Here is a 16,195-nt window from a genome sequence, read left to right as displayed (position 1 = left end):
TGGGGATTAACGGACTTGGCCTTACTGAAACTAGTTATTGTCATAAGAAATGAAATGACTAGCCCAATATCTTTGTGATCTAATTTAAGAAATAGCCTGTTTAGGTTTTGTATATTTATACTTAAATATACATATACTATGCATATAATATGCTTACGATATACACTATTTTACGTATAATATACATATCAGTGTATAGATTTGTATATTTGGACTACTGCCGGTAATTAAGTTTGGCCGATGGTACATTTATGTAAGTTTTCCGATAAGAAATGAAATGAGCAGCCAAAATTTTGATGTAAATTTAGCCGTAGGAATTGCATTAGTACTCAGTTTTTACCGTACTATTCCAGTTATATTCAATTTTTTTCAAATTATACAATTGTATCCAATTTGGGGACAAAAGTCTGCTCCTTCTCTGCTTCTTCTACTCCTACTCCTCCTTTTTCTTCTTCTTCAAAAGCTTTGCTCCATGTTAATTAACAAAGATTCTATGGTACTAATTGCAATGTGGGGTACCAGAGCATATATAATGCTCTTTGAGCTCTAAGTGTTGAAGTTAATGTATTGTAAATTTTCATTTTATTTGGGCTAATTTCTGATTGAAAAGTCATAGATTAAATTGAGGCACCATGGATAAAATGAATGAGGTACCATAGCGAAATGCAATGGATGACTAAATTAATTTTGGATTGAAAAAGAATAATTTACATTGAAGTACCATGAATGAAATACCATGAGCGAAATGAAATGGAGGCACCACAAGTTAAATGAAAATGGAGGTAACATGAGTGAAATAAAATGAATAAATTATCAAAGTCTAGATATAGGAGTTTGGAGAAAAATAATGTTCAAAGTATGGGACTACTAAGCTAAACTTTAGAACAATATATCTGAAGTTTGCTTACACAAACCTAATTTGAAACATGTATGTCTGAACCTTTTTAACTTTTGTCCCATAGGACGTTTGAGGTGATTTTGAAATGATTGAACTTACAAACATATATGAACTTAAGGGCCGTTTGGTAGCTAATTTGGAGGTGAGTTATGCAAGTATTAAACATCCTACATAAGTAATACCACGTTTGGTAGCTGGTTATGAGGTAAGTTATTCATGTATAAAATTAATACGGCTTTTATTTGCAATTTAGAAAACCACATAACTAATAGACGTACATGTATAAGTTATGAGCAAATCTATGTATTATTTTATGTAGGATAGAAGATAGAATAACTAATAAATGAATAACTTAACCCTGCATAGCTAATCTCTGCATAAAATAATACATACATTCCTTCATCATTAATCTGTGTATAACTGATACCTATATAATTCTAACCAACTACCAAACGACCCCATAAGTTATGACTATAAATAGTGTTCCTCAAATTAGTTATCAAAGCATTTGTGCTAATTTAACAAGAGTAGTTTGAAGGAAAAACAACACAAAATACCCAAGAAAGGCAAAATATTTACCCGGCCATGTCCTTCCATAAACTAATTTCGCTTCTACTTAGACGGCCCAAAATATTTACACGATTAGCCCCCGCCCAAAACCCTTCCTCCATGATACCATCTCAGTATATCTTATAGATACCACGATGGTATCAATGAGGCCTAAGAGAGTATCTCATTGAAGGACTGAAGCAGTCCTCCATGATACTATCTCAGTATATGATTTACATAATGACATCATGGAGGACTGAGGAGTGTCTCATTAAAGGACTGAAGCAGTCCTCCATCTTACCATCTCTGTATACGTGTATAAGATGATGGTATTATAGAAGTTTTTTTTTTTTTTTTTAGAAAAGTGTGTTTTTTGGAATGTTATCCGCTATGATACCCTATCAGTATATTATATATACCATATGACTACCATAGAGCACTGTTGAGTGTTTTGAAGAGATGAAAGAAGATTTCTATAATACCATCATGGTATATAGGTATTGCACCCCGACGAGGAGCATGATGTATTACACCTGTAGGCCGGATATCACCTGGCGAAACAGTTACCATAATTATCATATAACCGTTATTCAATATAATGTGACTTAAACATGACTCAAAGGACACCTGCACGCAGAAAATTAAAGGCCCAAATACAGAAATATGCAATGATCCAACATATATATATATATATATACACACACACACACACACACACACACATAAGCGAGCCGACAAGGCCGCTACAATATCATAAGTGTCATAAAGCCGACAAAGCTATCAGGAGTATATCAAAACTCAAAACAAAGCTAGACATAACATCTACATACCCCACTATGTCTATGAGCCTCGAAGAGTGTGCATACAAAAGCATAAAGGTCGAGATAGGGCCCCGGCGTACCCATAACATACAAACATATATCATGATAATATAAGTATACCAAAAGATAGCAATTCCAGATAGCGGCACTTGCTGACAGCTGCTGAAGCTGGAAGTCCTACTGTGGTTGTGGTCCTCTATTACACCTGTCAAGACCTGCAACACTAAATGCAACGACCCATAGAATGGGACGTCAGTACGGATAAAGGTACTGAGTATGTACGGCAGGAAACAGTAACATAAGTAAGACGTAAATATAGAAGAATAGAAGTAACCTGATCCATCTGAGGACGTACAATATGCAATACATGAGTTTTCAAAATCATATGCAAGTATATACATATAGTAGCATTATCATCGTGTCATCATCATATCATCATCATCCCGCGCCCAAGGCATATCATAACATATCCACTGCAGTGATGTGCACATCTACGTACCTGCCCGATCAACTATAGCGCGACGCGGTATAGTAAAATAGTGCAATATATATATAATGCATGAGGAGCCAATGAACTAACATCGGACCTTTCTAAGTGACGTAAGGTCGGTAACCTTCGAATGAATTATGGAATTCGTATCGAATCCAAAGAAACAACTTAATGATGATAAACATGATAATATTTCAAGAATCATTGAAGAAGTACATCAAACTAATTGAGAAACAAGTAAGTAATCTGATAAGTGTATTTTGTTGGATTATAAATATATAATTATTCTTACAAAAACATAAAAGTTATCATTATTTTTCTATATTTTTAACAAAATATTGCAGGAAAGAATTAATACAGGGTCAAGTAAGATATCACAGAAAAACACAACAAAGCGGGATAAAAAGGAGCAAGAGTGTCATTGAAAGAATACGGAAGACATTCTACAACAAAACCAAGAATTCATAACATGTTTTCATGTCAAAATCGTTACCAAAGCAAAACGGTTACGAGAAGTCATAACATGTTATATATATATATATATATATATATATATATATATATATATATATATATATATATATATATATATAATCGTTACGAACAAGCAAAACGGTTATGACGAAGTCACTTTATGGCTATAAAGTGGACATTGTCAAACTCTGATGAGGGAGAAGAATTAGTCTTGGTCCATTTGTCTTCTTTTGTCTTTGTAGGATAACATTTTCTATTTTTTTTAGTTTTTCTTACTCCATAATGGAGTAATTTCTTTCTGTTGGGATAGTTGAGGAAGCTTGATATATTCATGATACTATCTCAGTTTTTGTATGTTCTTGGCTTGAAACATTTTATTTATATTTCAAACTATGCTGGAATGATAATTTCAATTCATTATTATCACGTCTACATATTTTATCTCTAAGTTATTCTTATATTAATTTTGTAATTCTCGCGGAGCAAAATTAATATATAATAACCAATGAGTAAAATAGCAGAGTGAGAGTAATTTTTAGTATTATTATTCCAAGTCTTTATCTTATTTCTTCCAGTCCTAATTCTCACGGAGGGATTGACTCAAATGACTTTATTGATTTAAAGGCTAATTGTTGACACCCAATTTTGTCCCTCCTTTATTCCAATTTATTTCCTTGGGCTTCTAATTTTATTGTTAATCTAAATACTTTTATTCACTACTATGTTATTACTATTGCTGCTATTATTTGTAAGTATCGCCACTTTATTATAATTACTATTTTAATATCACCCTCACATTATTACCTATTTATTGCTTGTTAATCATAAAGTTAAGCTAGATAATATTTCTTACTCTATTATTACATTATCTATATATTTATAGTTTTGCTATTATTAGTAACTTAGTAAAATTGAATTGTATCCTTATTACTATTAATTACTAATTGTGTGATTGTTACATATACTTTCCAAGTTATAAATTCCTATAAAGAAACATGAGGAATTGGACCAAGCACATAACCATGAGATAGCCCAATTTTCGGCCAAATTAGCAGCCCATTACCCGACTAGCCCACATTTTCAACTCACCAGCCCATACCCGAAACCGACCCGGCCCATTTATTTTCATTTCATCAGACCTAAATCTCTAATGAACAAAAGACAATGCACGTTGCACCACTTCGTTTCTATCTCCCTTCTCTCTTCCTCCCCATTTCTAGCCAAAACCCTAATCCCTTTCACCCTGCCAGATCTTGCCCGCCCATTTTGGGCAAGAGTTTTCAATACTTTTTTTATTCTCCCCAGCTAATAGCAACGTTCAACAGCCGCACATGATCGCCTCTCTCATCTCTGTCCTTTTGCAACAAAAATCCATTTCTTTCTTCAACCATGGCAGATCCTTGCCCCCCTTTTTCGTGCAAGTAGCTATATGGTCAACACAAGAGGCAAAGCAAACGTTTGAAATCTGATTTTATACAGAGAAAATCAAAAGCATTTCAACCCGTGACACCCCTCAGATGAAGCTGGCTGCTACACTTTTGGACCGTTCTTGAATGGTTGTTTTGAAATTCGAAACCTTTCACCTAAATATCGCGCCCAAATCGAAAACCTAGGTTTCATTTGCACCTATAAATATTATCTTAATCGTTCAGCAGAAAAAACAACAATCGGGAACAGAATACTTTACCATACTCAACATTTCACCTTTCCACTACTATTTTAAGTCCTAGCTTGTTCTAATTCTACTCTGTTTCAAGTTCTTTCTAGCCGCTGATGTCTTTCCTTGAAAATATCGATTTCTTGAGTCTTAACATTTTCGGGTAGCTTACTCCTACATTTGACACGATTCGATAAATCATTCGAGTCTGCTCTTGAACATTTCTGGAAAATAAGAACTTCTGGATTGTTGTAATTCGAGTTTCGAAATCTTTCGTCGTATTCGAGAGTAGATTCGAGGCCATCGACACCCAGTTCACTGTACCCAAAACAGGTCAGAAATCCTCCTTATCTCTGCTTTAAATTCTGTTCTATACAGACTTATGTAGCTAAGTTAGTTTAATTTAGTGCGACTATGACTTGGTATGATGATTGGTTACTTGGTTGAGTACGTTGTAATAATCCAGTTCGTCGAGATATAGGAGCTACGTCATGTGATTAATCTGCCTTAACGGATTATGTGTGTTAGTTTGGTTGGTTGTTTAGCACGTCGATCATTTCACTTAGTTAAGCATGAATATGCATTAATTAGCTCAGTTCTTCTTTGTTCAGAATGTTTATGTGTTTGGCTGGAATTTCATTTGTTTTAGAATCTAACAAGGATCGATGCCATGTTTTGTCCGTAAACGCGTGCCTAACTTCATTGCGCTTACATCTATCTTATACTACACCCCAATTAATATAAACAAGAGGCTAAAGACTGTTTGGCTTTATACACGAATACAGTACTTCTAATTCTGTGTGTCATGTGTTTAGGGAACTCGTTGGCTATTTATGATGTGGATGCTTTCGAAATAGTGATTAACAAATACATAGGCATTTGGTATTTTTTTTTCCAGACAGAACCGTGATCTGAATGTGCTTTAAATTATGTCTCCTTTTTAATGGCTTTTGACTAATGTTCTGTTTCCTTGCATAATCCAGCTTAAATTCTGAAACTATTTTCAAGTACCTTTATCGAAAGTGACTCCCTACATTCTTTAACTTAATCATGTGTTTAAACAATCCTTAAAAATCCTCCTTATGTCTTGGTCTGCTTATGGAATTGAAGCTTGGTTTATAATTCCATCCTTGCTTTCTTTCTCTTGTGTGAACTAGTGTAGGATGCAACGTGGAGGCAGTTAGTGTGTTGGTGGTTTTGATTAGTTTAAATTATCTCTAAATTCATAAATAAGATCTGGTTTGATTGTGTGAGTAATGGATTTTTTCTTTAGGTTGAAACATCTTGAAGTTTTATTGTTTAATCCTATCTCTGTCATGAGATTCTTATCAACACTCGAACTGCAGTCGCAGGGGTGGCCATAACATATGGCATTTACACTTCAGTCAAGAAATAATACAAGTGGATCAGATTTTGATGTCTTCTTTCATGCATTTTTAGAGGTCATACATGTTTTTATGTTTAGGTGCTGAGATCAGCGCATTCAACTCTAAACTGCCCTGCTCTAGGAATGGGCAGTCGTTTTTTTATTTTTTTTATTTTCCCTTTTACAAATTTTCCCTAAGCTTTTCTCTGTGTGAAACAAATGCTGAAGTAGGCAAAGTGACTATGAAAATAGATAGAGCAGGGCAGTTTAGAGTTTAGAGGAGTTAGAAGTATCTATTTTTTCTTTCAACTGAGTGCAACTTTTTTTATGCCATAGCTATACGTTCTATCTTCATAGTGTATTTTATAGTGTTTTCATAGCAGCCCCTTTTGTTTGGTCTGAAATTTGTTGAGTTCATCATATGATAATTCTATGCTAATCTTTTTTTTTTTTTTACATGTACACATCGGAGAAAATGGAGTCCCAATTCGGGACTCATCGTCTTCCGCATTCGGTGTTGGGCCGAAGCCCAACGTAATTTCTCTCGAGTCAGCCTCATCAGCCATCCGCAGCAATATATTCAAGTTGCTGGGCCGAAGCCCCAACAGTAAACAGATCGCAGCCTTAAATGGGCCGAGCCCACTTAAGCATACATGTTTTCCGTTGCCCTATTTTTTTTTTCTCGTGTATCTGTTTGCTAACTTATGTGTTTGTGTGCCGAAAAATTAATTGCTACAAGATTGACAATTAGATTATCTAATTATTTAGATTTTTTGACTTCCCGATATTAATAGGATATTCACCATGTTGAGGATAATACTTAGCTGTGAAAATTAAGTGATAATAATAGCTGCCCTGTTTTCATCTAGAAATATGTTTAAGGCTTTTAACTTTGGCGACGTACTTGGAAAATAATTTTGGTTTTGGATGCGGGCAATACATTTCTATCACGCAACTTTTAGTTCAAAATTTATCTTTTGCAAAAATTCTACCACTATCTAGTCTATTGAAAAACTTTAAATTTTAGCTTACTTTTTTGGAAAAAATAACGTGCTAATTCTTTCCTATTTTTGTTTCAAACACCTTTGGAGAGTTAATCCTTTAAATTTAAAAGCAAGACTTTTCAAATGATTTACAACTTTGATATTATTTCATCAACAAAATGTATTACTTATCACTTATGTTTTAAACAGATCTTCAACATACTTTTTTTCATAAAATATTCACATTTTTACACTTAGCCTAATTAATTGTAAGTTCGGTCGGTTAATCATTATTAATGGATCTTAGAGGGTGCATAATACCTTCCCTTTAAGTTAGTTGAACCCTTACCTAGAATTTTGGTTTCGTAGACTTAAAATGGAGTTAACTTTAATGAACTTTAGTTGTCCTAATTCACCATAATTAATTAGGTGGCGATTCCCTTAACTTTAATTAACCCCGGAATCACCGGAATGTTATAAATTATTTTGACTTAGGTTAGAATAGGGTATGACACTAATCACAAGAGATCTTTACTCTTGTAGCACAATTCAAGCAAGAAAATATTTCAGTTTAATCGTCACTAGTTTTAAAGCAATTAATTGACATAACCTCACGAAGTGTTAATTAATTATTTATTTCTTAGCGTGAAATATAATTGTATTGGCAATAAGCAATTATTCCTTAGAGAAATGCATGTAGAAACTAAGATTTTATTGTAAAAATATATCAAGTAAATTCAGCAATTCCCAACTCTTTTTATATATAAATCTTCCGGAAGTGGTTTGTTTTAATTAAGTAATTTATAATTTCAAACTCAACTTTCATCAATTTGATTCTCTCAAATAGTGACAGAGACAGTACAAATTTGTAGCATAGGTGGTTCCAATATCTGTGGGACGATATCTTAAACTTTACTATAATTTGATAGAGTACGAGCCGAAAAATCTATACAAATTAATTTCATCATAATCCAATAAAGAACATCTATAAGAAGTGATACATGATTGGAGTGAATTGTTATGAAACGCTCGTGTTCATGTTCTAGTTAGATTCGTGCAAAAAAAAAAGGGAAACAACACCTTGCATACCTTAAATCGTCGATCCGCTGCTTGAAGAAATCAATTATTCTAAAGGCCCTTAGTCCCTTGCCCCTACATGGAGATATATGACTTTACTTAGGCCATAATTGTTCATACACCAACGCATATGTAATGCATCTTTGAGACTATTTTGTTTGGGGTTAAGGGAATTCGGGCAACATATCCTCTGTTTTTACTACGTTCCCATGATCTCAATAACAACCAAAACCAATATCAAAGGCATTTGATCTAATTCAATATCCATATAATTCCTTTAACAACATTCCATAAGAGGTTACGCCATCTTTCGGCTATTAGGCTTAACACGCGACAATTTAACAAATATAACTTTGACTTAACCAAATTCTTCGATTATAGAGAAGGAATTTTACCTCAATTGGGTTAATTAGTACTTGCTACTGGTTTGGACCCGAGATACACCTTTCCCTCAGCGATATAAAGATGAAATCCAAGCTCACAACGTTAGCCGCACTTCCCGAGCCTAGTTGGACGATAGATTGTAATACTTATGGTGGAGATGCTGTAGAATCATTAGGAGAGTGCAAATATATGCTATGATGCTTTTAGACTCAGAGAATTATGGTGGGAATAACATAGGAGGGGTATTTATACTTGTTTAGGTTGGTTGCCAAAGCCTCAATTCGACGGCAAGCTCGACGGTACCGTCATTATTCGACGGTCTGTCGACTTGCAATCGTCGAGTTGCATAGAGGAATCGTACAATTTTGTACAAGCCGTATCTTCCACCGTAAATCTCGGATTTGCGATTTGTAAATTGCATTGGAAAGAAGACTCTTTGAACTTCAATTTATATAGGTTATGCATTCCATAACTCCTTATATACTAGGAGATATACCTCCCCAAAGTTGGACTAAAATCTCAGTCCAGAATTCTGCCAAATCTTCTCCACGTTTTGACAAACTTAGTTTCTTCGAGTCGCTTGATCCCGGAGCCTTTGGATACATGTTTAACACTTGGTAAAAGTATTCCTTGACCTCTTGAGAGCTCCATGGCCTCTCCGCGCTTACGTCGAGGAATACGTAGCATACTTAGTTTCTCGAAGGGTGAGATGTAACAATAGGAGATAAGGTCATACCATCTTGGTATCATCATTTTGGGGGCCTCTAGGTAAATAGTTTTGGGGCATGAAAGTAAAGGGACATTTTCGGATAATTATTTTGCTTGCAGTGGGCATCCGGGAACTTTTCCCTAGTTTTAACTAGCTTGATGGGCCCATGTAGCGTGTCTAATGCACGAATTTTCGTAAAAAGAAATCTCTCGAAGTGTCCCTCATGGAACTGCTATTTACTCTCCTCATCTCAAATTATCTGTCGCTTTTTTGTTTTACATGCTTTTAAGAAATATTAATTAGGATGAAGGAAATATTTAATTGATAGACTCTATGAATCTCTACAATATCTCTTATTCTAAAATAGCTAGCAGCACCCCTATTTATAATAGTAGAAATCTACTTTAACTCAAAACAGGAAAATCTATTCCTATACTAATTTGACTATAAATCCGAACCAGACATGGATTAAAATATCAAATCCTAACCAATTTTGAACTATTATTTCAAACATTCTCCCGTAATTCAAAATTGTATATCTAATTGTTGATTCATTTGTCATCATTTTCAAATTGATGAGGCACTTGTTTTGCAACCCATCAATTGTTAAAGCACTTTCTCTTCAACCGTCACTCACATCTTCCAATTTGTTGAAGCACTTTCTCTTCAACCTTCAATTGTTGAAGTACTTTCTCTTTAACCTTCACAATAGTTGGAGCACTTTCTATCCAACATTCCAGTTTGTTGATGCACTTTCTCATCAACCTTCAATTGTTGAAGCACTTTCTCTTTAACCTTCACAATAGTTGGAGCACTTTCTCTCCAACATTCCAGTTTATTGATGCAATTTCTCATCAACCTTCAATTGTTGAAGCACTTTCTCTTCAACCTTCAATGTTGGAGCACTTCTCTCCAACTCCCATTTTTTTTTCTTGGTTCGGTTGGAGAACTTCTCTCCAACTTCCAATAGTTGATGCACTTCTCATCAACACCCATTATTATTTTTCTTGGTTGTATTGGAGCACTTCTCTCAACTTCTAATAGTTGATGCACTTCTCATCAACATTCTAATTTTGTTGATTTCTTCTCTTCCTCCATGACATATTTGCTTGCACCTCTTTAAACATGCAATATTTTTCGTAATCATGCATGATTATTTTTCATGCATATATCATTAGCCCGACGTTTGCCAACATAATCATTGGCCCAACGGGCTGTATATATGGGTATAGTCGTTCGTCGGCAGCGGAAGCTCTTTAATTCTCTACTATGATCGTAGAAGTTTTGATACCAATTTAAAAGAAAATATTTAATTTATAAACACTATGAATCTCTACAATATCTCTTATTCTTTCTTGTTCTCAATATCTCTTATTATTTCTTGTTCTTTCTTATTATGAAATAGCTAGTAGCACTCCTATTTAGTAAGAAACCTACTTTAACTCAAAACAGGAAAACAACCTATTCCTATACTAATTTGATTATAAATCCTAACTAGACATGGATTAAAATATCAAATGATCCTAGCCAATTTTGGTTTTCTACAATTTTGAATTATTATTTCCAACATAGGATGCGTATTTGACTATGTTACCCTTGTTTATATCTAAGTTATAATCTCTCTCCATTAAATATTTACTCTATTTATGTTATCCCCATTAACGATAAAATTATACTAAGGGTAAAATGGAGAAGATAATTAATTGTGCCCTAAACTTCAAAAATGTCAAATAATTTGAGACATTTCTTTTTAATAACCACGACAGATAATTTAAGACAGAGGGAGTAATTTTTATTTCCGTTTTTGCATATCTTGAAAAAATAGGTTGGGTTTGTCTTATGGCACGGAAAATGACTCTTTTACCATCCTATTCCCTTGATTTTTTTCTCTATAAATCCCCCTAAAATTTTCTTAATTAATTTGGCATGTAATCGAACTTAAGAGAAGTAATTGTTATTCTTGCGAACTACATTTTGGGCTTGTCGTCTTTTCAATTTTTAAAATGAACGTAGAAGTGATTTTTTATGGGAAAATTTCATAAATAACTAACTTTTAGGGGTTATTTTTGCTGCGTAGCTACATTTTATCTATTTACATCTCGTAGCAAACATATAGCTAAACTTAGTGCTTGTTTCTTATTGTATTCACTATGGTGCGTTGCTGTATTCATGAATACAACGAGTAAAATTCAGTTGTATTCAAATTTGACTATATTTAGTTGTATTCAATTCGGCTGTATTCATTCGTACCTACTTTTACACTGTATTCAATTTATTAATTTAAATTCAGTTGTATTCAAACAACATAAATGCAAAAAGATATACGGATATTCAGTTGTATTCAAAATTCACTGTATACATTTGTATACAAAATAATCTTGTTCGAAGTACAAGAGAAAAATACATAAAGAAACATTCTATTTTACACTAAAAAAATAGCGAATACACTCAAATACACTAAGATATGAGATACAACAAATAAAATATACTCAGATCTAAGAAAAATTCGGTCGATTGGCCATGAATTCCGACCTTAGAAGACGACGACGGTGGAGGAGAGTGTATTTATAAGTGTAATTCTGAGATACACTCTATTTTGTGGTGACTGCTCCGGTTCAGATCTGATATACACTCAATTCGCTCAGATCTGAAATGCACTCTATTTTTGTGGTGACTGCTCCAGTTCACCGAAGCTAGAAGCTCCTTGCCGAAGCAGCGAAGAAGACGCAAGTCAGTGAAATTGATAATGCTGAGAAGATAAGGCAAAGGAACATCACATGTTCTATGACTAATACACGGAATTCATGGAGGATGTGCCTATTGTTTTGTAGGTTCAAAGCTGCATTTAGGAAAATAGAGGAAAATGGGAGAGAGAGGCCAGAGGGGTGAGAGAAAATGGGAGGAGATTGTGGGAGAATAGAGAGAAAATAGTTTTTAATATTAAATACAACATAATTTTAGTGTACTAGTTATCTTGTGTAATTAACATACATGATTTTGCTATGAGATGTAAATTAAGCAAGTATAGCTACTAAATATAAATAAACCTTAATGTTCTCTATACCATATAGATTTTTTTTATTTATACTGCATAAATTCTTTTTCGTTCTCCGGATTTGGGACAAACATTCCTTTAATTTTTATTATCAACCCACCCTAAAAGTCATGGGTTAAAATCCTATTCACACCAAAAGAAAAAAAAAATTAAAAAAAAAAATAGTACGCGCTCGCACGAAATTATGTGTCAGTCATTTCTCCAAGCAAGAGTCGGCGTCTCAAAAATTTCGGTGGAATAAAACAAAACTAATGGACGACCTTCGAGTCACCGTAAGTAAATATGAACACTCACTCTGTACATTTTTACTGGTCCTATGTATTAAAAATAGTTTTATTTTTACTTGCCTACTTTAAAAAATTAAGAGATAATTTATCGTTTCATCATTATTTTATCTTGATTATTAATTATTGAGTTGGAAAATTCAAGAAATTTTTATTGGTTACATAATTTTTAAAGTATGTTTAATTGATTTCAATCATTAGGCTACTTAACAATAATTAACGGTGATAAAATAAAGTTATTCTATTTTTGACTCTTTAATAAACGTGTCAAGTCAATACATGACAAGTAAAAATGGACGGAGGAATTAGTAATGAACAGATCTATATATAATATAAAGCTAAGCATAGACAAAGTGATGTGACACCTCTCTATGACCTAGAAATTAGAATATTTGAGTATTTAGGTTTAGATTGTTCCTTCCAAAAGGAAGAGTGCATGTAAGTTGTAACGGGGCACTAATGCACATAATGGTGCAATTATTGTGTAACAAATGATCTCCTTGAAACCGCTTACAAAAAAGCATTGAGCTAATAATAGAGAGTTTATATAGTGAGTGTTATAAATGCTATATTTTCATTGTTGTGCTTGAACTTTTTTTGGGGGTGGAAGAAGGTATTGGTTTTGTGGAATTCCAAGACAACGAAGTTGCTGGTATATGCATGTGATTTAGGGTGTTGTTTTTTCTTCTTCTTTCTTTACTTTGTTTCGTTGTTTTGAGGTAGGTCTTTACAAGAAAAAGGCAGGACCTTTCCCCATTCCCTCCAACCAACCAGGAAAATGAAATGGGGGAAAAAAAATATTTTTTTGCCTTTTCTCCTTCTTTTTATTTTTGTATATTATTTATTGTAAGAATAAAGTCTCAATTGTTTTTGAACCTTTTATTCTCCTTATTGGAAAAAAACTTAATTGTCTCAATTTCTATGTTTCTATTCTTTATTAATGCAAGAAAAGACCATGCTGTCTCAATTGTTATAACTACTAATATGTTAATAATTTTTCTTACATTTCTTTATGTGGTGTATATGAGATTGTAAATGGAGCTTCTCCGGGCTAACAAACAAGTGGTTTGTACAACATGGGTTGCGGTGGCAGTTTGGCGTCCCTTTACTTTTAATTAGAGGTCTCGAGTTCGAGCTCCTGGGAGTGAATTTTTTTTGTTGGAAGCGTTGTCCCCAGAAATAGGCAGCGATCCAGATTTAGTCAAGGCTCAATGTGAGTACCGGACACCCGGTAGAAAACCCCAAAAAAAAAGTTTTGTGGTGAATATTGTCACCTCCTTGCTAGAAATAAATGCTTTAGGTTAAATGTAAGAATTAATTTGATTTGTAAAGACTTAAATAAGAGAAAAACTTTCGAAATTGACGAATAAAATGTTAAACTTTTTTAAAATATAAAATATACTACTATAGAGAATGAAAAATAAAATGACGGTTATTACTTTAATTAACAACTAGTGAAATTTCTCGCACTACGTGCGGTCTTTATAAATGTAGTTGATATCGAAAAGCTAAACATTTATACAAAAATTTACAAATAAATATAAAATATAAGATATACATTTGCCAAATATAAAAATCAAATTAAATGATCAATGTATAAAAAATAAATAAAAGTGTCACATAGTTCTCGAGGAACAATCATTTCATAGGGAAAAAGAGCTAACCTTTCATATTATAGGAAAAAAGAGTATGTAAGGGGAGTCTCCTAGCTTGTCCTTACTATTTATATTTTGTCCACAAATACTTTATTATTAAAATTAAAAACACTATTAAGTTAATATATTTAGAGGTAAAATTGAAAGAACAGAAGAAAATTATGTTCAGGGAAATAAAAACATCATCTTTTGTTATATCACGTAAGATCGGAATTACATACCGAAGATCTATCAGAAACAGCCTCTCTATCCGAGGTAGGAGTAAGGTCTGCATACTCTACCCTCCCCAAATTCCACTTTGTGGGATTTCACTGGATATGTTGATGTACATAATTTCAAAATTACATTCATATATAAAGATGTAGATTAAGTAATCATAATAATAGTCTGCATTTGTATTTTTTTTTTTTTTATCATTCGATATCTGATATTCGTTCATCGGGTAATTTGTATACTTCCATCACCCCGGTCGCGAAAGGCTCTTTAAAGAAAGAGACGAAATTCATGTATACCACACCTACCCGATCCTTAATCTACATCAATTGTGAAATAAGAAAGAAGTATATAGCTCCAAATTCTCTTATCCGTAAAAAGCATACAATATATTACACGAGGCATATGCATGGCATTCAAAAGGCTACAAGACATGCAGTATGTCAATAATTAAAATTGTAATAATAATAATAATAATAATAATAATAATAATAAATTAAGTTACAAATGTACAAATCAGAAAGACTGCCATTTCACATCTAATTTCCCTTGAAGTTGAATTAAAATTTGTCAAATATGTTGTCCTAAAAGAAAATCTTGTTCTCATGGAAAATTCAAAGGGAGCACCACCTGTACAGAATGTATTATCCACATACATCTCTGCCTTTTTTTCCTCCGTCGTTGAATCATTATCTACACAATTAAGAGGAAACAAAAACTGTAACTACAAAGGCAAAGATTTGACACTGTCAGCTCATCCTTTTTCCAGACACCAGGTTTAACAATAATTTTATTATTTATTGAGAATTCATAAAGAGATTGGAGAGAGCCAAAGTTGTTTGTCTCTGTTGCATAGATTGTGATACGGAACTGATTTATACATATAGAGGGATAGATTAAAACTGAAAAAGGACCAAAAAGAAAAACAAATCATAACTAACAAATTCAATAATTACAAAGATGAAGATAAAACATTAGGGAGGAGAAAATTATGATACCTGGACTCGTGGATTCATCTGGGATTTCTCGTTTCAAAGTCGAGCCAATGAACCATCCTTCAGAAATTATACAGCTCATGAATCGTAATTAAAGACTCTTGATTTATTGAGGAAAAAGAAAAGTAAAAAAACGCATATGAGAAGGAAGAGACGTCCTGTAGTATTCTGAAACGGTGGCTATATGGGCTTTAGTTGCACAATTATTATTCTGTGACTTCATTACTGGTACATGGGCATTAGTTCCACATTAATTTTGTGAGCTTTTTTTAACCATTAGTTATGCATGAAATATTCTAAAAAGAGTCCCCAAAAAAGGAGAAAAAAGATAAATTCAATTGATGGTCATAGAGAGGTGCCACATCACCTTGTTTATCCCTAGCTTTATATTATATATAGATTGATAGGTCTTGTGATATAAATTTTATTAAGGATCCCTTCTTCTCATCTACTTTCCTAGGAACCAAATCTCGTGATGAAAAGCTAGAGAATAAAAACGAAGAATTGATAATTAAATGGAGTAAGCCTTAAGATATAATCTTTCTGACTTGAGGACTATAAATAATATTTTATTTTCAAATATTA

At 33.2% G+C, this 16,195-nt stretch overlaps 1 long non-coding RNA gene across 1 annotated transcript; it reads left to right on the top strand.

The window, feature by feature from the left end:
* Positions 1-4,407: 4,407 nt before the first annotated feature.
* Positions 4,408-7,040, top strand: LOC132635801 (uncharacterized). The gene is made up of 2 exons (XR_009580753.1): positions 4,408-6,354; positions 6,527-7,040. It is a non-coding gene; the product is annotated as an uncharacterized LOC132635801 (long non-coding RNA).
* Positions 7,041-16,195: the final 9,155 nt, after the last annotated feature.

The sequence above is a fragment of the Lycium barbarum genome, chromosome 4 (assembly GCF_019175385.1).
Source record: "Lycium barbarum isolate Lr01 chromosome 4, ASM1917538v2, whole genome shotgun sequence".
NCBI lineage: Eukaryota > Viridiplantae > Streptophyta > Magnoliopsida > Solanales > Solanaceae > Lycium > Lycium barbarum.
The sequence above is the reverse complement of the archived record's forward strand: the minus strand, read 5'-3'. Positions and strand labels throughout refer to the sequence as shown.